Source organism: Schistocerca nitens, chromosome 1 (assembly GCF_023898315.1).
Source record: "Schistocerca nitens isolate TAMUIC-IGC-003100 chromosome 1, iqSchNite1.1, whole genome shotgun sequence".
Classification (NCBI taxonomy): domain Eukaryota; kingdom Metazoa; phylum Arthropoda; class Insecta; order Orthoptera; family Acrididae; genus Schistocerca; species Schistocerca nitens.
Window position 1 is genome coordinate 63,176,492 of NC_064614.1, and position 24,241 is coordinate 63,200,732.

General features: G+C 46.5%; 1 protein-coding gene and 1 pseudogene across 4 annotated transcripts in view; one reads left to right on the forward strand and one right to left on the reverse strand.

Moving 5' to 3' along the window:
* The window catches only part of LOC126241267 (fibrosin-1-like protein), a 739,110-nt gene that overhangs the window by 321,244 nt on the left and 393,625 nt on the right, over window positions 1–24,241 (forward strand). The window lies entirely within an intron of this gene.
* On the reverse strand, window positions 22,501–22,618 carry LOC126208011 (5S ribosomal RNA; annotated as a pseudogene).

A 24,241-nucleotide genomic window follows, 5' to 3' on the forward strand; every position in this document is an offset into this window, starting at 1 on the left:
CGCATTTGGATGAGATGGGGAAAATTGCACTTTCATTTCGCACAGTAGTTTCAAAATAAGGGTCCGAATTGTTTACACCTGCCTACATCTTATTTATTAAAGAACTCCTCTTACGTCATGTAAGCTTTAATTAACCTCTAGAATCACGTGGAAATTCCAGGTAGGCCAGGGTTAATTCTTCTCATGCTCACGTCTTGTCGAGGATCCACTCTAGAATATCTTCTTATTCTCTCCCGTAATTCTCTTTATTCGCCGTTAAATTATCTCGTCATGGTAATCAATACTTTCTGGACAGTGAAGAAGTTGGCATACTTCCATATTTAACACTAAGAAGACTTCAATTTTTAAATCTTACCGCCATCTTCTTTTCTGCAATAGACGTAATTTATACTCAGGGGTGAATAGAATCCGGACTACTTCAGTCCTGAGTGCCACAGACAACTGCCGAATTTACTGAGATGAACTTGATTTTCTTCCGTTCGCTGCGATACTGCTAAAGAGATACAATTTTTCCCGCCGGGATCTTAGCTCAGCTAACTCTACCGCCCGGAATACTAAATTACAGTAGCTCTCACCGTGCCAGATAAAATCACGGATTGGGTAAGTTAAGCAAGAACTGATTTCCAGAGTTCCTTACTTCGCTCGTCAGTCTGACGGGTTTTTCCGTGATAGTAGTTCTCCTTGTTATTATAGGGTCGTTCCAGAACTCGACGGCAAAACTTCAGGAATGGGTTCCCCATATAAAAAGAAGCAGCTTAAAATGCATACTTTGCAAGCTATGAGCACCTTATCGTCTTCGTTACTTTGAAGCACGTCTCTTCTACTGCAGGCTAGTTGCGCTCCATATTTTGGGAGAAGGTAGAGGGACCACAAGAAGGAAAAAAGATCAGTAATGGTCTCAAATGCATATCGTAAGAGGTATGAACACATGCTCAGTAGAAGAGATGTTTACACAGTAGCGAATATCAAGAAAGGGTTCATAGTTCTTAAGCTATGCATTTTAGAGCCTATATTTATTCGCCATTTTTTCTTGTTTTGGTCTATGCTATCTCCTTCCAAAATATGGAAAGGAAAGAGTGTACAGTAGAAGAGATTCGTTCCACAGTATCGATGATAGAAGACGTGCTCATTGCTCATAAGGAGCCAATGTTTCCCACAGATTTTTTCTATGTTATATGAAGAATCTATTCTTGAAATTTTGCTGTCGAGTTTTGAAACACAGTATACTTCGGCCTCTTAGGAGGAAGACGATGACTGCTTGCAAATGTGTGGTGGCCGGCGATCGCATTTGACTACTATGTTTAGTGCCGGATGTGGCTGTGTGGCACGCGCCTGGCCCCTGTATGTAAATAGCCCGAAGGCTATCCGCCGACTGTCTGCTGTTCCCTGCCCCCCCCCCCCCCCCCCCCCACACACACACACCGCCCCACCGACGGATTAGCATATTAGGCGTCCGCGGCGGCTACACGTGTTCCCTGCGCAGCGCCATTATGTAAACCGAGAAGCTGCCCGCATAAGCCGGCGCACGTGCCCGCGTGAATCACATACATTATGGAGGGGGCGAACGCTGCCTCTTTTCATCCCAGCCGGGCACACTCACACCACGCACCTTTCGCTGCGATTTAGCCGCGCCCGTTTCTTGTTAACAAGCTGGCAAGCGACAGCGATCCCTAACGCGTGATTCTCCCGGTTGTGGAGAATTGAAATGAAGCAGGTACCTGTCGGGAATTATCTGGCTTCGAAGTGAAAACCTTAAGTTTCCAAATTAGATGCTGATAATCAAGGCGAAAGTCATCGAAACACAGTAACAAACTATAAACTTTGCCGTACATGAGTATGGAATGTACTTAAAAACTACAGGGGCCGAAGAAAGGTGTGGAAACACGCAAGAAATGCGTGGTAGACTATAAATGAAGATGCTAGCCAAGCCTGGAAGTTGTGGTTTTTTTTTCTCCACATCACGAACGATACCAGTGTAGTGTCACGAACGATACCAGTGTAGTGTCAATACGTTGCACAAGTCAGTCATGGTCAGGGCAGTGTTTTGTGGGGTAATGAGAGCATTATATCGGAGCGCTGGGACTTCTAACGAGTACCTCCATCTATTGCGCCCCCCCCCCCTCTTACATACGCAAAATTAATGAAAGGAAAACAGTTTTTCACACAGAAGTAGTTCAGCACAACTAACTCCATTCGCAACACATTTTGCAGATACACTACTGGCCATTAAAATTGCTACACCAAGAAGAAATGCAGATGATAAACGGGTATTCATTGGACAAATATATTATACTAGAACTGACATGTGATTACATTTTCACGCTATTTGGGTGCATAGATCCTGAGAAATCAGTACCCACAACAACCACCTCTGGCCGTAATAACGGCCTTGATACGCTTGGGCATTGAGTCAAACAGAGCTTGGATGGCGTGTACAGGTACAGCTGCCCATGCAGCTCCAACACGATACCACAGTTCATCAAGAGTAATGACTGGCGTATTGTGACGAGCCACTTGCTCGCCCACCATTGATGAGACGCTTTCAGTTGGTGAGAAATCTGGAGAATGTGCTGGCCAGGGCAGCAGTCGAAGATTTTCTGTATCCAGAAAGGCCCGTACAGGACCTGCAACATGCGGTCCTGCAATATCCTGTTGAAATGTAGGGTTTCGCAAGGGATCGAATGAACGGTAGAGCCACGGGTCGTAACACATCTGAAATGTAACGTCCACTGTTCAAAGTGCTGTCAATGTGAACAAGAGGTGACCGAGACGTGTAACTAATGGCACCCCATACCATCACGCCGGGTGATACGGCAGTATGGCGATGACGAATACACGCTTCCAATGTGCGTTCACCGCGATGTCGCCAAACACGGATGCGATCATCGTGATGCTGTAAACAGAACCTGGATTCATCCGAAAAATTGACGTTTTGCCCTTCGTGCACCCAGGTTCGTCGTTGAGTACACCATCGCAGGCGCTCCTGCCTGTGATGCAGCGTCAAGGGTAACCGCAGCCACGGTCTCCGAGCTGATAGTCAGTGCTGCTGCAAACGTGGTCGAACTGTTCGTGCGGATGGTTGTTGTCTTGCAAACGTCCCCATGTGTTGACTCAGGGATCGAGACGTGGGTGCACGATCCGTTACAGCCATGCGGATAAGATGCCTGTCATCTCGACTGCTAGTGATACGACGCCGTTGGGATCCAGCACGGCATTCCGTATTACCCTCCTGAACCCACCGAATTAATATTCTGCTAACAGTCATTGGATCTCGACCAACGCGAGCAGCAATGTCGCTATACGATAAACCGCAATCGCGATAGGCTACCATCAGACCTTTATCAAAGTCGGAAACGTGATGGTACGTATTTCTCCTCCTTACACGAGGCATCACAACAACGTTTCACCAGGCAACGCCGGTCATCCAACTGCTGTCTGTGTATGAGAAATCGGTTGGAAACTTTCCTCATGTTAGCATATCGTAGGTGTCGCCACCGGCGCGAACCTTATGCGAATGCTCTGAAAATCTAATCATTTGCATATCACAGCATCTTCTTCCTGTCGGTTAAATTTCGCGTCTGTAGCACGTCATCGTCGTGGTGTAGCAATTTTAATGGCCAGTAGTGTAGTATCGACAAATAAGACCGAATGTATCTGCGGAATATTATTATGGCACGACATGCAGTTCGCCGGCCGGTGTGGCCGTGCGGTTCTAGGGGCTTCAGCATGGAACCGCGTAACCGCTACGGTCGCAGGTTCAATCCTGCGTCGGGCGTGGATGTGTGTGATGTCCTTAGGTTAATTAGGTTTAAGCAGTTCTAAGTTCTAGGGAACTGATGACCACAGATGTTAAGTCCCTTAGTGCTCAGAGCCATTTAAAACGACATGCAGTTCAGGAGATAAGCTTCATGAACACTGAGATCCTTGGAAAACTACCTTTCTTAAAACAGAGCACACCCATGCTGTACTGATCCAGTGTTCGACAATGAGAGCACTTAACCGCATGCAGCCCGACACAATGCCTAGGAGTTCGATTTTTTAATGCGGTTATTGGTTTTATTATATTGCTTTGGATATGGCGGACGTAATTTTCGAGTGGCGGCATGTTAATGGAGTGGCGTGTTCAGACAGACACAACTAAAGTACGGTGGAGTGAAAGAAATTCGTTCGCCCCAGAGGGCAATAGAGCGAGAAAGAACTAGGCTACAGCAAAGTGCCCTCAGCCACTGGAGAGCGCGCCGGCTGGCTCGCACCCGCGCCCTCGGCCGCCGATGCAATTAGGGCGTCGCGCCAAGAGGGCCCTTCCGGAAGGGTAAGGGCGCGGCCGACGCGTGCGCGCCACCGAGGGCCCTCGGGGGCTAGCTTAGGCCGCCAAGCGCTGATTCACCGCTGCCGCAGTCATTAGCGAGCCACCGCTCTCGTCTGAATTCCCCCGCTACACGCGCCGATAGCAAGTCAGCGCACACGCGTTCGTCTTCCATTAGCCGGCAGGTCTTCAATTCGGAGAGGTTCAATTTCCTTCACTGCTCAGGGAAGGCGAGGGCGCGTGTTCGAAGTCCTGGTCCGGCCAACAGTTGCACTACGGTTTTGATCAAACGGACGGACCCAGTTGTGAAATACAGGGTGTCCGAAAAGTCTTTCCTTGATTACATAAATTGATAACTCAGGCTAGAAGTAAGATACAAATATAAAACTGGTGTCTAATTGTTTACAAACTATCAAAGTTTTTTTCACACATCAGTAAACTTCCACTTCCATTGTTGCCCAATGACAGTACACGTCGATATGACTTTACGGTCGAAATGCTCTCACGTATTGAAGACGATGATGGTTATCTCAAACGAATTGCCTTTCCCGACGAAGCGACATTTTTTGTCAGTGGAGTAGTGAATCGCCATTATGTGCGCATTTGGGGTTCACAACCCCCCTGGCGAGGTCATGGAGTGCACAAGAGGCAGTCCAAAGGTGAATATTTAGTGCACGCTATTGCACCATCGAATTATCGGGCCATCTTCGCTGTGGCTACCATCACATCTGCAGTGTATCTGGAGATGTTGCAACTGTTTGCTGTTCCTCAGCTGCTTCAGTATCACCGCGATGTCTTGTTTCATCAAGACGGTGCACCGCATCATTGAGGTTTGGACGTCCGTGCCTATCTCGATATGACCTTTCCTGGGCGATGGATTGGTCGTGATGGGCCAACGGTTTGGCCTCCATGCTCTCCTGACATAACCCCATTACACTTCTTCTTATGGGGTTATGTCAAGGACGAGGTCTACCGAACACGAGTACCAGATCTTGAAACCCTGCGGCAACGGATAACCACAGTCGTTGAATCGATCCCTCCAGTGATGTTGGCTAATGTGTGGACGGAAATAGAATATCGCCTAGATGTGCTACGTGCTACCAAGGGTGCTCATGTGGAAGTTTACTGGTGTGTGAAAAATACTCTGATAGTTTGTAAACAATTAGACACCAGTTTCATATTTGTGTCTTACTTCTAGCCTGAGTTATCAATTGCCGGCCGCGGTGGCCGTGCGGTTCTGGCGCTGCAGTCCGGAACCGCGGGGCTGCTACGGTCGCAGGTTCGAATCCTGCCTCGGGCATGGGTGTGTGTGTGTGTGATGTCCTTAGGTTAGTTAGGTTTAAGGCTTTTGACCTAAGATGTTGAGTCCCATAGTGCTCAGAGCCATTTTTGAGTTATCAATTTATGTAATCAGGGAATGACTTTTCGGACACCCTGTATAAAGACGGGTGCGAATAAATTACAAACTCTTCAAAAGACAATGATGCATAAGTTCTAATCGACATCTTCAGACCACTGCGTAAACGACCACTAGTCGTTGTGTACTCAAGGAGCCAATTCGTGTCAGTTGTAAGTAAGGCGACATGGGGAAAAAGAAATCCAGAGTTCTTACTTTCTAACGGCAGTGATATCCTGATACTACGCAATCGGCATTTCATAAAAGACGCAGTTTACTTTCCATCTCTGTCGACAATTTACGTTCCGACGCTGTCCACAACTTTGGCCAACATGCGTAACAGTAACACATCTGCGGCTAATTCAGTAACACAAGAGGGCTCTTCGCGTATGTGAGTCGGGCTGCCGCTTACGTGTTGCTGTCCAGCGCGAAGGGACACACTGAACATGGGTTTGCAACTATTAAAATTTCATGTTCCCATCTCTCTAGGTATAATATTAATGATGCACTTAAATTTCGTGAAATAAAAATGAACTAAATAGGGTCTCACAATCTGCGACATGGTCGCGAATTGAACGGTGACCCGAAAATAGAAAAAATTTCCTTTACTCCACGTCTGTGGTCACATTTTCTTTTTTTTTTTTTTTATGTTTTCAGCAATTGCTCTGCTGACAAGATGACTCTTGTGTATACTATTATTTATATACGTTTGACGATGCTGGCGCTGATTTTGTTTCTAGCATTTGACGATGTCACTATGGCTCCAGTATATTAGGACATGTTTTTATAAAACATGTATTTTTAGTTAGTTGGGTAGATCACATAACTAATGAGGAGGTACAGAACTGAATTGGGGAGAAGAGGAGCTTGTGGCACAACTTGACTAGAAGAAGGGACCGGTTGGTAGGACATGTTCTGAGACGTGGAGGGTAAAAATCGTAGAGGGAGACCAAGAGATGAATACACTAAGCAGATTCAGAAGGATGTAGGTTGCAGTAAGTACTGGGAGAAGAAGCAGCTTGCACAGGATGGAGTAGCATGGAGAGCTGCATCAAACCAGTCTCAGGACTGAAGACTACAACAACAACAGATGGGATACGGACGGTGTCCCGACAGGTAGTGTGTAGCTCCCTTGGTCGAAAGGAAGTACTCGTATATCATTATCGTTCTTGTTTGGTAAATAAAATAAGTTAAGAAAATTAAGAAATGCGTGGGAACGTTCCTCCATCATTAGTTCCCTGGAAACACACTGTTTGCCGTACAGAGCTTACAGTACCCGGACGTTGACGGCTCGCTGAGCGAGTGCAGTTATGCGTGGGCTGAAGCTGGCCGCGGCTACTGGCAGGCCCGGTGCATAAATCACGGCTGAGGCGAGGCGAGGCGCCGGGGTTAATTGCTGGCCTCGCGGCTGCCGCTGCCCGCTCAGCTACCGCCACGCCGAGGCCCAGATAGGCATCGTCTGCAGTTTACCAGTGTGCTGTGCCGAACGTCCGGATCACGCGCCACCTCTCTCGAGGTCGTTCTTGCCCCTCTCGCGGAAATTCAGAATTGAATTTCATTCTGCACAGTTTCCAGTAACAGGCGGCGAATCCAGCGAGGTGGTGCTGCTGTTAGCACACTGGGCTCGCCTGCGGAAGCACGACGGTTCAAACCCGCGTGCTGTCATCCTGAAGTAAGTCATCCGTGATTTCCCTAAATCGCCTCGGGCAAATGCCGGAATGGTTCCCCTGAAAGGGCACTGCCGATTTCCCTCCCCATCCTTCCATCATCCGATGGGACCGATGACCCCGCTTTTTGGTCCCCTCCCCCAAATCGGCCAAGCAACCAACAGGCGGCGATAAGCAGCTACGTATTCCCAGGGTGAAAGCTGTCGCTTCAATTAAGCCTCACGGCTTTCCGTTCTACAGTTAGGCTAGAATGCAATACATAGTTACATAAATCTTTTTGAAACCGTTTTTGTTGTGAAATCTCCCCAAAAAATAGACTTCGCTTGTACTTGCGAATCCTCTTTTATTGTGGAATTAAGGTACAAACGGTTTCACGATAATCAATCGCATCTTCAGGATCAATCTACAACAACACGCATACGAATTATAGGCCGTTGAGTGAAAAAAAACTAGCAGTGCCTACTTTTAAGGGGATACAAAATTACTCATTTGGCTGGATTACATTAAGCCACTAAATGGGATCTCCCAGGTTGTGTAAGGCACATATCCTGGCATCATCAAATAGAATAGTTATTGGAAAATCCATCGATAAACTTAGATAATTAAGGGTCGTCACTAAAGGACGTACTAGTTTAGACCTAAAAAACAGGGCGAATAAGCGGAAGAACACTGGACTGTGGCATCAGAATCCTGTAAATATAATACGGTAGCAACTTACCGGTGTTGAATTCCTAATGGTACTTGCAAAAACAGCTATCTCGGCTGCGAAGAAGTGATAACTGCATGCGCAGACACTGTGGCTACTAAGTCATAGTGAAAATTGGCACTATCGTACCTGCCGCACTAGTGCCTGTATGTGCCGGTAGAGGACATGAGGGTTAAATAAGCCCTTAGTACTTCCTTTCTTTTCCAAAGGTTGGCAATCATTTTTCAAATGAAATTGAAAACTGAAGATAAATTATGCCATAACAACGGACATTGCTTATCATTGGTAACATTACTAACACTTTACTCAGTGAAACAATTCTATGCCGTGTGCTATTTTCTTTATTTTTTGCAAGTCCCACTAAATTTGTACGAAAAATAAAAAAGTAAGCACTCAGAAGTTTTCCGCTGTCTTACATATTGATATCCTATTGTTAAATCTGCTAACATCCATTCCATTTGATGATGCCAGAATACTCCCCTTACAACGTTGGGAGTTCATATTGGTTTAATGACTTAGTGTCATCCAGACAAAGTAGTACTTTCGTACCTCCTTCATAGTAGGCACAAGCAGTTTTTTCACCTAACGGCCTCTAATTCGCATGGACGTTGTAGATTTAACCTGAAAATGCGATTCATTATCGCCAAAGTGGTTGTACTTTAAACCTGCAGTAATGCGGAGTAGCAGCTACGAGCGGACTCGACAGTTTTATTAGATGATTTTACTATTTTTTTATAAATTTTCTTAGATACGCGTAGATTAGGATGTGGTTGCCCACATAAACTTACAGAATCGAATACCCTTCGTTACAGACGGTAGAACAGGCAACTGTACTATATAGTTTGATGAATGGAAAAATGAATACTGGATATTCTGCGTCGCCTCTTGCAAAAAAGTAAAAGCCTCAGGGTAATTTATCTAGTAAAGGAGTAGATAACAGGTGAAAAACAGCAGTTATTGAACTACTTTTGTATTCAACAATAATTACTAGCATGGTAACTAGTCTGACTGGATGATTTAAAGCCGTAGTATTTTCTTAATTCGGTGTAATTTGAAATGATAACAAATGAGCGTTTCCAATGTTTGCAGAGAAAAAAAACTTCATTACATTCAGCTAGCTGGACTTTTTAATAACGTACTGTTCAGCTTCTTATGTATGAAGTCGCCATTACCCCCCCCCCTCCTCTCTCTCTCTCTCTCTCTCTCTCTCTCTCTCTCTCTCTCTCTCTCTCTCTCACACACACACACACACACACACACACACACGAGGGCGCATTGAGTTGAAATTCTTTTTACAGGAGTTAATGAGAGAACGAGTAACAGCGCAGGCGTGTCTAAATCTCTTCAGAAGTTTTTGCGGGATAATTCTGTTTTAAAACACTTGATTTTGTTCCATTGGGAGCCCATTAATCTTTTGACTAAGTGTCAATAATTTTCTATGATCGCCACACAAGCGTGGCACGTTCTGTAGACACAAAGACCCCATACTGAAATGCACATATCTAGGAAAAGAAATCCACCAATATACAACTACACTGCTGGAAGCATTATCTGCAGTAAAATATCAAGTAGTAACCATCCAGACATACTATATGTGAAATGACCACATAAAACAAATGATGGGAAAGACAGATGCCAGACAGATTCACAGAAGAATCTTAAGGAAGTGTAAGTCATCCACCCACGAACAGACCAGAATTGGCAGTCGCTTGTGGAGGAGTACCAGGGACTTAAACTTAACTTCCATGGCGTCTCACTGTAGTCTGCAGGGCCAAAGGAGGCCCCCATGCGATATTAGGCGCCTATCTCATGACATATGCTAAGTCTGCGAATTACTTCCTATCACTCACATCTTGTGAAATGACCACGGCGAGAAAATGAGAGGTATTGGAGCTAATAACCGGCTTACCGACAATCGTTCTTCCCACACGCGCGCCTTTGGCGAGTGGAACAGGGAAGGAGGGGTCAGTTAGTGGTACTAGAATTACCCCCCGCCACACACCATTAGGTGGATTTCGGAGTATCATTTGAATATAGATGATTTATGTTTCATTTGCAGTACCTGTACGTTGCTCGTTACATTTTTTTGTGAAACTGACCTGTTAGCAAGGTGATACGTAATTATTTGACTGTGGGTGAGAAAGAGATAAGGGAGCGAGTGAAGGGAAAAGAGCTAAATGAAAGTCGGGCCATGGAAACCATTTACGGTCGCCGATTTTATTCAGCCGACCTCGCGCCACGCGCTTAGTTCAGTCCTAGCGCGCCCTCATTTACGTAATTGGGTTAATTTAACAGGCGTATTAATGCTTCCGATTAAATTCCGCGCCCCCGTGCGGGTGGCCCGGGGCAGAATTGTTACCCTCGCTAGGGTACGCCCTCGACATAGCTTCCCGGCCCGGCCTGTGTAATTGCATCGCCGCGCGACCGTGATGCGAGTAAATAGCGACTAATTCCTCGCCGGCGGCCCGCGGTCGGCTCACGGCCCGTGGGCGCCCACTGCGGCGTGCCAAATGCCGATGCGGTGCGGGCCGCTGCTTCCTGATTGAGAGTTGGCCGGCGCCAGCGTTTCCGAGAAACCAGGGTGAGTCATCGCAAGCGTAATGCAACCTGTGTGCGCGTGTGCGTGTGGGGGCGATTGTCAGTCGAGAGAAGCAGCGCAGGCAGGCCAGATACTGGAAAATAAATGAGAAGAGTACTCTGTTCGCCAAGTTTTAAATCAATCGCTTACGAATTTAAGAACCTTCAACATCGCAGCGCGTCAGCAATCGTTGGTTAATATATTAAAGAACTAAAAACCCGCCTCGATTGCGAAAAAAGCACCTAGTGTTAACCTACGTTTCGGCGTAGATAACTACACCTTCTTCAGAACAACAATAAAACAGCCAAGTGCCTAAGAAGACCTTTGTCAATGATTAAAAGAACACCATAGCTATACATTTAGAAAGGAAAAAAAAAAGGAAAACACATACAGTACATATGTACAAAGTCAAAACCACTACCATCAGTCCGCAGCTTGTGGTCGTGCGGTAGCGTTCTCGCTTCCCACGCCGGGTTCCCTGGTTCGATTCCCGGCGGGGTCAGGGATTTTCTCTGCCTCGCGATGACTGGGTGTTGTGTGATGTCCTTAGGTTAGTTAGGTTTAAGTAGTACTAAGTTCTAGGGGACTGATGACCATAGATGTTAAGTCCCATAGTGCTCAGAGCCATTTTGAACTACCATCAAGTTAAGTAATGGTTTTGACTTTGTACATATGTACTGTATGTGTTTTCCTTTTTTTTTCGTTTCTAAATGTATAGCTATGGTGTTCTTTTAATCATTGACAAAGGTCTTCTTAGGCACATCCACGCCCGAGGCAGAATTCGGACCTGCGACCGTAGCGGTCGCGCGGTTCCGGACTGAAGCGCTTAGAACCGCACGGCCACTCCGGCCGGCGAACCCCCTCCTCCACATGGCACGCATCTCATTATGGTCTGCAGATTGTAGATATGGCTCTACATATGTTTTCTGTCAATGATATTTCAGCGAACATGTCACGTTTGATTCTTTTAATATTAAAATTTTTTCCTCGGTACGTTACGTTTTCGCCATCTCTGATCTTTGGGCTTTATTTTGTGATAATTTGTAGTGTCGGTTTGTTTGCCACGAATACAAATCCTCAGTTACCGCCCCGTACGGGTACTCGGTGCCGCCTTTCTTACAGCTGCTAGGGCTCTGGGCTCGTGTAACTCTGTGATGTGTTCCGCTCTCACTTCAACTTCTGACTCGTTAAATTGCCTGGAGTTAAAAACACGTGAGACGATCCGAACGGCTACAGACTTGTCTCGTTGGCGTCCCGGGACTAAAGATGTCGGTGGAATTGCCGGCAGCGGAGGTATTTGCGGCGCAGACTGCTGGGATGTCGCCTGGCGGATCAGCCGCGCGTCGCTGTCAGCCGGAGTGATTTATCGGGCCGTCGCGTCGCGTGCCGCCCCTCCTAGGCGGCGCCAAACTGCGGCTCTCGCCTCACCCGACTTTCCACGGCATCCACCCCCAACACCTCGGCTCTACTTCTCGCCTGTTACTGTTCACTGTCGTCTGCAGTCGTGTGCTGCTCTCCGCGATAGTCTATGCTGTGCGAACCTTCTCGTCACTGCATTACCTCCTCACACCTGCGCTATTACAGAAAAAAAGGTTCAAATGGCTCTGAGCACTATGGGATCTAACTTCTGAGGTCCTCAGACCACTAGAACTTAGAACTACTTAAACCTAACTAACCTAAGGACATCACATACATCCATGCCCGAGGCAGGATTCGAACCTGCGACCGTAGCGGTCGCGCTTCCAGACTGTAGTGCCTAGAACCGCTCTGCCACCCCGGCCGGCGGCTATTACTGCAGCCTACACCCCACTTGAATCTGCTTTTTGCGGTTAACCCTTGTCTCCACCTATAAATCCCCCCCCCCTCCCTCGCACGCGCTCACACGTACGCTCTTCCATCCAACCAGCCTTCTGACGGGTTTGATGGGGCACTCCACCAATTCCTCTCCTCCGCGAACGTCTTCATTTCAGAGTAGCACTTGCACCCTGTTCTCACTTACTAGCTGGATGTACTCCAATATCTGCCTTTCCCTAGTGTTTTTACGCTCTGCATCTCCCTCTAGTACCATGCAGATCATCCACTGATCCTACTATCCTCTCCTTCTTCCTGTCAGTGTTTTCCACAGTTCCTTTCCCCTCTAATTCTGCGCAGAACCTCCACATTCCTTACTTTACCAGTCCACCTAATTTTCCACATTCTTTCTAGCAGCCGGCCAGTGTAGCCGAGCGGTTCTAGGCGCTTCAGTCTGGAACCGCGGGACCGCTAAGGTCGCAGGTTCGAATCCTGCCTCGGGCATTGGTGTGTGTGATGTCCTTAGGTTAGTTAGGTTTAAGTAGTTCTAAGTTATAGGGGACTGATAACCTCAGATGTTAAGTCCCATAGTGCTCAGAGCTATTTGAACAATTTTTTTCCTTCCTAGCACCACATCTCAAACGCTTGGATTCCCTTATGTTCCGGTTTTCCCACACTCCACACTTCGCTATCACACAGGCTCTGTTCCAAACGTACGTGCTCAGAAATTTCTTACTCAAATTAAAGCCTGTGTTTGATACTAGTAGATTTCTCTTGAACGGGAACTCTCTTTCCTGTTTGTGCCAGTCCGCTTTTTATGTCCCCCTTGCTCCGTCCGTCAGAGGTTATGTTGCTGCCTAGGTTGAAGAACTATTCATTACTTTCGTCTTTTACTCTCAGTCCATATTCTGTACACAGTAGACTGTTCATTCCATTCAGCCGATCTTGTAATTCTTCATGTTTTCACTTTGCATACACCTCTGGACCTAAAAAATGGTTCAAATGGTTCTGAGCACTGTGGGACTTAACACCTGAGGTCATCAGTCCCTTAGAACTTAGAACTACTTAAAACCAACTAACCTAAGTACATCACACACATCCATGCCCGAGACAGGATTCGAACCTGCGACCGTAGCGGTCGCGCGGTTCCAGACTAAAGCGCCTAGAGCCGCTCGGCCACACCGGCCGGCTGTGGACCTTAAAACTGATATTCTTTCACTCTGAATTTTAATTCCACTGGTGTACCTTGCCTTTATTTCCGTTTATGCTACTTCGATGTATAGATTGAACAGTAGGGAGCGAAGGATGCATCCCTGTCTGACACCCTTCTTAATCCGAGCACTTCGTTCTCGGTCTTGCGATCTTACCGGTGCCTCGTGGTTCTTGCATATATTGTATATCACCCATCTTTCATTGTAGCTTACTTGCATTTTTCTCAGAATTTCGGCTACCTTCCACCATTTCACACTGGCCAATGGTTTTTCCTTCTATGTATATCTCGCAAAGGGACAGTAAAGATAAAACAAGAAAGAATAGAGCCCACACAGAAGGTTTCATTAAAAGCTCAGCAGGTAGCGTTTACATTAGATGCCGCCTAAAGAGCGTTAAGATGTTCGTAACAACAGAGCGTGTACAAATAGTGTTGCAAGCAAGCTGCGACTGAAATATAGGTGACAAAATTTGTGGCACAGTTGCTGTTGTTTGAATTTAACCTTACTGAGATCGGTTTGGTAGACAGAAGTTGACAACAGAACTAAGTTAGTTCCCTGGTAAATTAATTTTGTTTTTAATTTCTTTTCGTGATTTGCCACTTCGTATTTCGGTTGGATGCCGTTGGTGTGTGTAGCAGTTAGGCATTGTGGTATGTAGGCGGTGGGGAGAGACGCTCAGACTTGCCTACAGAAGAACCGCTCGCCGTCCCAGATGGTGGGGCTAGCCAGCCGGCAGCGGCGCCGCGGCAGAAGGTGTGGGTCCGCAGCGCGCGGCTCCATTCGCCGGCTCAGGCCGCGCCGTAATCCGCGCTGAGCTGCCGGCTTAGCGACTTGCTGAGCAGAACAGCCCTTAATGAGAACACGGCCGGCCCGGATCTGCCGCGCAGCCGCTGTCTGCCTGGCGGGCCCGCGGGCACAACCAACCCGTCGTCAGCGGTTAACGTTCAGTCACCACAGTCGGCTTTATGTGTGACACCTCACCTTTCGACGACGTTAACTCGTCTGCGCCGGTATTGGTTGAAATAAAAATGGTGTGAGCGTCGGAGTAGAGCACGAAAGGAAAGTAGGATGGGCGGGGGAGAGGGGGGGGGGGGGGGAGGGGTGCTGTAGGTACATATAACTTCCAAACATTGTTGCCTTCTGCACTGACGCAAATTTTTCTAATGGGGTGCTACACTATTAGACTACGCAATGAATTGTACAGGTTTTTCCATAGTGCCGTATCGAGTTCTGCTCACTGCACTAACTGTTCTCAATTCTCAGCACATGAGCTACATTCTCCTCGCTCCGCAGGCTCTGCCGTTAGACCGGCACAGTACTGCAGTTACTCAGTCTAGTTAAAACCGCAATTCCGGGACTCGGCGTTGTGTTGTCCTTACGTCGTACTGATAGGAAAACAGTCTGCGCCGACCAGTGTGGCCGAGCGGTTCTAGGCACTTCAGTCTGGAACCGCGCGACTGCTACGGTCGCAGGTTCGAATCATGCCTCGGGCATGGTTGTGTGTGATGTCCTTAGGTTAGTTAGGTTTAAGTATTTTTAAGCTCTAGAGGTCTGCTGACCTCAGATGTTTAGTCACATAGTGCTCAGAGCCAAAATAGTCTGCAATATACTATCGTATCGTTTTTCCGTTATTGAGATGGCTGAATGCGCACGAACCGAAAGACAATAAATTGAAATTACAACTACAATTTTCAAGATTTTGTCATGTTGATAAAAATTTTCGCCGTAGCTGCTAGGCGAAATGCAGACTGGAATTTCGGGACTCCTATGTTTGGTCACCTGTAATAACGAACTTTGGGCTGTTGTAGACGATGCAGAATGAAGAAAATGTTTAGCTAAGCAAATTATTTCCTTACTGAAGACAACATGACAGCGTGTAGTCAGTTACAGCCCGTAATACTTAAATGCATTGGAGTAAAGTAAGTGTGTTTCTGTGTGATTTTTGAGTAAAATAGTCGCGTAAAATTGTGAAATGTGTAAGGCGAGTCAGTGTTTCGTTTCGACCGATAAGCTGTGGTCGTCTTCGGGGTCTGATATTGCTTCAATCCACGGTACCGCAATGGCGGACATGCCCTATGAAATCCGCCGATAAAGATCACCCGACAAGTCGATACGCGGAGGCGTACGACCTTACCTCATTATTAATTTACTACTGATGATTCTATTGCAGTTTATTACGTAAGAATGCCTCTCTTCATGTAGCATTGTCGAAACGGGTGGTTTTATTGCTGTGCAATTCAAAAATGTTCAGATGTGTGTGAAATATTATGAGACTTAACTGCTAAGGTTGTCAGTCCCTAAGCTTACACACTACTTAACCTAAATTATCCTAAGGACACACACACACACACACACACACACACACACACACACACACACACACACACACACACACACATACACACATGCCCGAGGGAGGACTCGAACCTCGGCCGGGACCAGCCGCACATTCCAGGTGTGACGACACACAAGGGTAAAGTGCGAAACGTACTTGCAAGCTCTGTACCTGCATGAGAAATAATTGATAATGAATAATAATAATAATAATAATGTCTCTCAATGCAGTCCGTCATCGGATTAATTTTTACATTAATCAGCTCTTATGTTGTTACATGAGAATTTCAGATCCATTCTGTAAGCAGAGCAACCAGTCGGTTGCTGTCTAACTACAATGAATCTCAAGATAATCAATCAAGAACGGAACCGTGATCAGTGTAAGAAGAACTGCCGTGATACGACTGCATTGGAAGACATTATTATAACTCAGTTGTCGCCGCTTTTCTCGAATTGACCGTACGTCAAACAGGTTCTGAATAACGTTTTAGGATGTTCCGTGACGTTCATAATGGTTTGTAACGAATGTAATAAACACTATGTACTGCTGGAGCCACTGTAAATCAGAGAACTGTGCTCGGCCTGCTGTATCTTTCGCCAGAAGATACATCGCGCTCAGCCCCTCGCTTTTTGCCCGGGGACAAGTATTAATCGGTCTTAATCTCTCTCGCCTGGGACGACGCGCTAACGCACGTGGCAGCTTGTTATTACCGCGTGTAAACACCCGGCCGGCGATCGGCACGCGGCGAAACAATTTAATGACACGCGTTTAGCGGCGAAACGAGGCCGGCACGTAGAAAACGGGTCGTGTCGTGTCGCGTAGGGCCGCGGCGCTGACGCCTTAATAACTTCTAGCGGAACCAGCATTCGGAAAGGAAAACGCGCCCCGCTAGCGAGAGTAAAAACAAAAAGTAGCTTTAATTTCAATTACGGCCTCTGCCGAAAAACACAGTCTTTACGAGTAATTCGGGGCCATTAATTACGGCGGTCGATTGTGATCGGGCGGAACGAGTTTGCGGGGCACGCCACCACGCCTAGCTGCGCCTCGCCAAACTAATTTAAAGCGCGTTCTTAATCGGCCCCGAGTACGTCCGTGGCCGTTCGTTTCCTCGTCCACGACCGCAGCCTTCTCGGAGCAGAAATTCAAATAACAGTTATCAAAAATCCGTTTGCTCTAAATTACACGCCGCTACACTTTTTGTGGTCGCCTGTCGTCGCGATGCTGGCGTGGCAGTTTCAGCGACTTGCCAGCGTGTTGTGGTGCGTGGTCTTACCGGCTCCTTCTCTTTTTGTGGTTATTTCTTTTACTAACTAATGGGCGAAATCGAGTCAGATTCACGTTACTTAAACATTTGCCATAACAGCGAATTTGTTTATTAAATACTTTCGCGTATAACCTGGTAGTACACGAATGTTGATCACAGTAATTACATTTTTACAGTAAAATTTACTTCACTTATTCCTGGTCAAATCTCGTAGATCATCTCCATGTGCTAGGTTGGCATCGTTTTGTCTACGTGCTTGTTAATTCTTGCTTAGCTGCAAAAAGGTTATGATTTATCTTCTTATAAGACGCTAACCACGCAAAAATTTTATTTCTCATTTATTCTTCTGTATCAGCTAGTTGATTTGCACATTTTTAATAACAACACAAATGAACAAAGAACTGGATACATCTACTTCAAATCCTAATACAAAACGAAATGGATTATGCGACTCTCCGCCCGGATACACAAAGAGCTGCGATACCAGCAAGTCTTACTATGATAATGCGATCGCTTACTGAAGTTACATTCACAAAACTTTCCAAATTAATTTTAATATTGTCCTTTATTGTCACTTCTTCAAATTTAAATCTGAAATAAATACCATTACTGATAATGATTATATAGTTGACATTCCAATAGATCAGCAAAAGGTTTAATATTTTAATTAAAGGTTTTTTAATGATAGTACTTTTACAACATACTTTGTTAAGGTTTTTATTGTGATGACTAGGCTAAGCAGAGAATTAGTATAATACCAGAAAAATTTCTTCTACGTCTGTGAAATCTTGAATTTCGAATATCGCCAGGTACAGCACTTCCAGAAATGTTCTAAACGCTCCGTTGTTAGTCTACGTCACCAGTTGTTTTGCGTCCACCATACCAGTCTTGCCACTACAAAAGTTAACATGCAGCGCAATGAAAACAATAGTGTGTCACACTTTCTACTTCTCCGTAAGTACAGCAGATAACAAGCACGTCATGTCAGATTGCAAAAGGCGCAGAGATGGCAGCACGGTACGGCAGATGGAATTTTACCGCCAGCGGCGAGAATGAGAACTGTTCTAAATACTTAAAATGGCGACGTTTTCCTTACTTTAACAGCGTGCAATCATTCGTTTTCTGAATTTGCGTGGTGTGAAACCAATTGAAATTCATCGACAGTTGAAGGAGACATGTGGTGATGGAGTTATGGATGTGTCGAAAGTGCGTTCGTGGGTGCGACAGTTTAATGAAGGCAGAACATCGTGTGACAACAAACCGAAACAACCTCGGGCTCGCACAAGCCGGCCTGACGACATGATCGAGAAAGTGGAGAGAAATGTTTTGGGGGATCGCCGAATGCCTGTTGAACAGATCGCCTCCAGAGTTGGCATTTCTGTGGGTTCTGTGCACACAGTCCTGCACGACGACCCGAAAATTCGCAAAGTGTCATCCAGGTGGGTGCCACGAATGCTGACGGACGACCACAGGGCTGCCCGTGTGGCATGTTGCCAAGCAATGTTGACGCGCAACGACAGCATGAATGGGACTTTCTTTTCGTCGGTTGTGACAATGGATGAAACGTAGATGCCATTTTTCAACCCAGAAACAAAGCGCCAGTCAGCTCAATGGAAGCACACAGATTCACCGCCACCAAAAAAATTTCGGGTAACCGCCAGTGCTGAAAAAATGATGGTGTCCATGTTCTGGGACAGTGAGGGCGTAATCCCTACCCATTGCGTTCCAAAGGGCACTACGGTAACAGGGGCATCCTACGAAAATGTTTTGAAGAACAAATTCCTTCCTGCACTGCAACAAAAACGTCCGGGAAGGGCTGCGCGTGTGCTGTTTCACCAAGACAACGCACCCGCACATCGAGCTAACGTTACGCAACAGTTTCTTCGTGATAACAACTTTGAAGTGATTCCTCATGCTCCCTACTCACCTGACCTGGCTCCTAGTGACTTTTGGCTTTTTCCAACAATGAAAGACATTCTCCGTGGCCGCACATTCACCAGCCGTGCTGCTATTGCCTCAGCGATTTTCCAGTGGTCAAAACAGACTCCTAAAGAAGCCTTCGCCGCTGCCATGGAATCATTGCGTCAGCGTTGTGAAAAATGTGTACGTCTGCAGGGCGATTACGTCGAGAAGTAACGCCAGTTTCATCGATTTCGGGTGAGTAGTTAGTTAGAAAAAAAAAATCGGAGGCCTTAGAACTTGAATGCACCTCGTACTGGTCTCAGCCACACTTAGTCACCTACCCTGTTTTAAAGTCTGCCCAGCTACGACGTCCGTCATGTGTGGTGAGGGGTGCCCGGCCAGCAGCACGGCACCTGGACGTGGTCTCAGCTTGGTTTTGCCGCGTATTGAAGACACTCACCACAGCACTCCTCGAACGCCGGACGAGTCGTGCGGTTTTCGAAATGCTCTTGCCGAGCTTTTGGGCCATCACAATCTGCCCTCTGTCAAATTCATAGAGATCGCGCGCCTTCCCCTCTCTGCACATGGGGAGCACGCTCACTGATACTACATGCGACGTGCGTGTGTCTGACTAGCAGTCATTCCTCGCCCGATGACGCTGCTGCCGCCTGGACGGGTTTATATCGTTAGTAGGTCAGTGGTCATAATTTTCTGGCTCATCAGTGTACTAAGAACAGCGTGCAGATCTTAAGCCAATTGAACATTCCTGGAGTTGTACTTGAAGGAATATTTGTCGGGAGCAAAGCGGTGTCTAAAAAGTGCTTTTTGGAGAAAGGAAATAAATTTCAGATTGGCCTATGCCTGTTTATTCAGTGCCTAGCTTGGTAGTTGTATTAAAAACGGGAGTATTCCTATTAGATGCCAAAATCGCGAATTTAAGTTACTACACAGTTTTGGAGGCTATGTATAGAAATACTTTCTGTTAACATGAAAGACAATCGTTTTTTTACATCCATTCACATACGTTGTAATTATGTTGGTTGGTACTGCGTGTTCAGTTTGCCCAGTTTCTGTGGAAATATTATTCATAATTAGTACAGGTTGAGCGGGAATATTTTTCTATGCATTTACTATTTCTCTCTCTCTCTCTCTCTCTCACTCACTCACTCACTCACTCACACACACACACACACACACACACACACACACACACACACACACACACACACACACACACACACACAAAATAACCGATATAAGGTCAGATATTTCTATTCGTGACTGAGGATCGTGTACCGAACAGCATTACATCAGTATCTACTTCATTTACAGACTAATACGGCTAAAAATTATAGCTATTAGGAGTACTATGTATTTAGTTTGATTAATACCTCCACGTACACGTCGCAGAAGTAAACCATTAATGCTTGCCGGCCGGAGTGGCCGTTCTAGGCACTACAGTCTGGAGCCGCGCTACCGCTACGGTCGTAGGTTCGAATCCTGCCTCGGGCATGGATATGTGTGTTGTCCTTAGGTTAGTTAGGTTTAAGTACTTCTAAGTTCTAGGGGACTGATGACCTCAGCAGTTAAGTCCCATAGTGCTCAGAGCCACTTGAACCATTTTGAACCATCAATGCTTGTTTTCCCGTGGGGACAGCAGAATAGGTGTTCAAGTGTGGACGGAAATGGATTAGTCTATACTGACAGGCGTAGTCTTCTTATTGTTAGAAGTGTAGTTACGGCAGTGCAGAAAACATCAGGTTGTTAAGTTTGTGACGTGTTTGTAGGAAGACAGTTCGTCGCAGAGAACACACGACCAGCACAAAAAAAAAAAAAAAAAAAAAAAATGTGCAAATGGTTCTGAGCAGTATGGGACTTAACATCTGTGGTCATCAGTCCCGTAGAACGTAGAACTACTTAAACCTAACTAACCTAAGGACATAACACACATCCATGCCCGAGGCAGGATTCGAACCTGCGACCGTAGCGGTCACGCGGTTGCAGACTGAAGCACCTAGAACCGCATGGCCCCACCGGGCGGCCACGACCGGCACACTAATGTGTGTACATATTAAGGTACCACATATAAAAATATGTGTACTTACATCGGTTACTTCCTGTGTAATGTGTGTGTGTATGGATCTGACTGCGGCAGAACACAATTGTAAGCTTTGTCCGTCGGAGGAAGCATGTTTTGTAAGTAGCTTTTGTGAAAGGCACTGGCAGGGCCGGTGGAAGCGGTGATAAGAAAACCGTAGCAATCGGCGTGTGGGGGCGTGAAATGGCATCTGCGGGGGCGGTGGTGCGTGACGGCCGGGCCGTCCCCTCCCACTGTCCTCGGCAGCTTTGTTTACGTTCCGGCGGCGCGCGTGCTCCGCCGACCGTGAAATATGCCGGCAAAGTAAACGGCCGCCCCTAATCTCTGGCTGGCTTTTTGTTCCTCACACCTGCCGCTGCTGCTCACTCCGCGCTCGCCATCTTAATTCGCCACCCCGTTAGTTTGTACTGCCGCCTGAAAATAATCTCTAAGCTTTTGTATGCTTCACAGAGGATTTTTGCTTGCGGATGTCTAGTCCTCTTGCACACAAGCAGAAACTGCAGTTTGTTACTGCAGCGTTGAAAGGGTCTCTCAACTGCAGATTCCCCTTACTGTGTTAAATCATTTTATCTGCAGAGATGAAAATATAGTGGCACGACGACAGATTCCCTGGGATTTTGCATGTTTACTTTCACGGTCTATTTTTGGCAGTTGAGTTTCTCATTACGAACATAATTCATTTTTAATGGTTTGCTGCTTTATGTTCGAAAGAGTTGTAGTTCATGCGTGAATATTACTGCGGTGCCCAAAGCCAAGAAAAACTGCTAAAGGCACCGTAACAAATTTACATTACAGCAAAAGTTTTTTTGAGCGTCGGCACATACTAAAATACTAAAGGCAATAAATTTCTTAAATGCGTCAGTGATCATTACGACATTTAATCTGTTACGACGTTTCATCTAGTGGAATCATCAAAACAAAACCTGGAACTTAACTATATTTTACGGATAGATGTCGGCAGTAAGCGAAAAGCCAATGATTGAAGATTAGCATTAATCCACTCAGGACGTCAGCCGAGCTATCACTAAAAAACTAAAAACTCCTCCTGAACAGGCCATGATGGCCCAAAGGTACCGACCGGCCGCCCTGTCATCCTCAACCACAGGCGTCACTGGATGCGGGTATGGAGGGGCATGTGGTCAGCACACCGCTCTCCCGGCCGTATGTCAGTTTCCGAGACTGGAGCCGCTACTTCTCAATCAAGTAGCTCCTCAGTTTCCCTCACAAGGGCTGAGTGCACTCCGCTTGCCAACAGCGCTCGGCAGACCGGATGGTCACCCATCCAAGTGCTAGCCCAGCCCGACAGCGCCTAACTTCGATGATCTGACGGGAACCGGTGTTACCATTGCGGCAAGGCCGTTGGCGAGCTAACAGTAGTTGTAGGAAAATAGGTAGAAGTCAGAGCTTCGCTGAAAGAATCCGAAGAAAATTTAATTCATCTGGTAACGAAAGTGACTCACAAAAAAATCATTTGGACGCCTCTTGCGATTTGCTCGTCAGTCTGCTATCCCTGAGGGAAGAGAAGGAATACGATCCAGACGACTTCCTTCAGTTAGTGGTGTTAAAATTCCAATAGCGTACGTTCCAAAAAGGCAGATATTACTTCCTTCCACACACATCTCGCCGTATTACAACGGCAGGGAAACTAAAAAAAATTAAATTTTGGATTGAGAACTGCCGACACTCTTTTAGTACGCGCGTTCCGGTGCTATTTCGCCGTTCAAACATATTGACGTTGAGTGTGCTTTCTCTCTTCGTCATTTAACCCTCCATGGGTTAGAGAAGGAAAAGTCTCACGTGTAGGCAGCTGGCATTTGAGGCTGACTGCGGAACAATTCATCTGCCGCCAACGTATATTTCGCTAAGAAACACGGAAGATAGGATGCCAGAAATTAGGGCTCGCGCGGAGGCTTTTGGACAATCGCTTTCGTATGTAAGTAATGTAAATAACGGACACGACACTGATTACTGAAATCACCAATCGGTTTGTTCCTCATGAATTAATACAGGTTTCATTTGTAAGTTATTGGAGGTACCATGCGGCAAGCCAACGATGAACGTTAAGCTGAAGGTAATACACAAGGGTGAATCGTAGACCCCGACACTGAAACGGTACAAATGTAAGAAAAGAAAAGTGAAACTTCCACTTTTTTATCTTCAGGTAATATGGGGCACACGCGCGACAGGTGAGCGAATAGCAAAATGTAGTTCACGTTCTTGTAGAAGCGTTAACGACGAAAGTCACGTCGATTTTGATAAATTTGCAATCCAGTATCAGAATTAGCTTTCTGCACCACCACCACCATTAGCAGACTACTAATACAGCGGCCGTGGGGCCTCGCTCCCGTAAGTAACAGCGATCAATTATTACCCATAAATTGTCGATTCATCACGCATGAATTACGTCAGATAAATCAGAGATAATCTTGAGCGAACACGGCTGAAGAGCTGGCTTGGGAGGCTGCGCGGTGCATCTCCCCCGTTCCCCCCTCCTCGCTTGCGGCGCCCAGTGATTGATTCATTTTTTCCTAAGTTTCTTTTTTTCTTCTCTCTCTCGTCTCGCCGACACCTAGCGACTGCGGTGTTAATTGTGACGGCGGTGCAGAATCCGCTGGCTGCTTACTGAAGCTCGATGGGCGACCGGGAGCGGATTCCACAGTGCTCGCCTTCTGATGGATGCTTGCCGGCTCATAAATATGGATTGCCGCCTCCCATTCAAGAAGTCACGTACTGCTCGCCCCGCGCTGCCTGCCTCTTCTCCCGCCGACGAAATTAATCGAAACCGATTTGAGAGATTGCGAGTCACCGATTGAACCTGTTTGCCGTGGACTTGCCTTTCGGCTCTCGGCGCCAGCAAAAAAGACGGAGAGGAACGCGGGGGGCAGAGAGGTCGCTAAGAAGGGAAGAGGAAGTAGAAGAAGAAGGAAAAAGAGAACTGGAGAGGGAGGAAAGGAGGGAAAAAAAAGACCAGTAGGAGCGGTACTCCG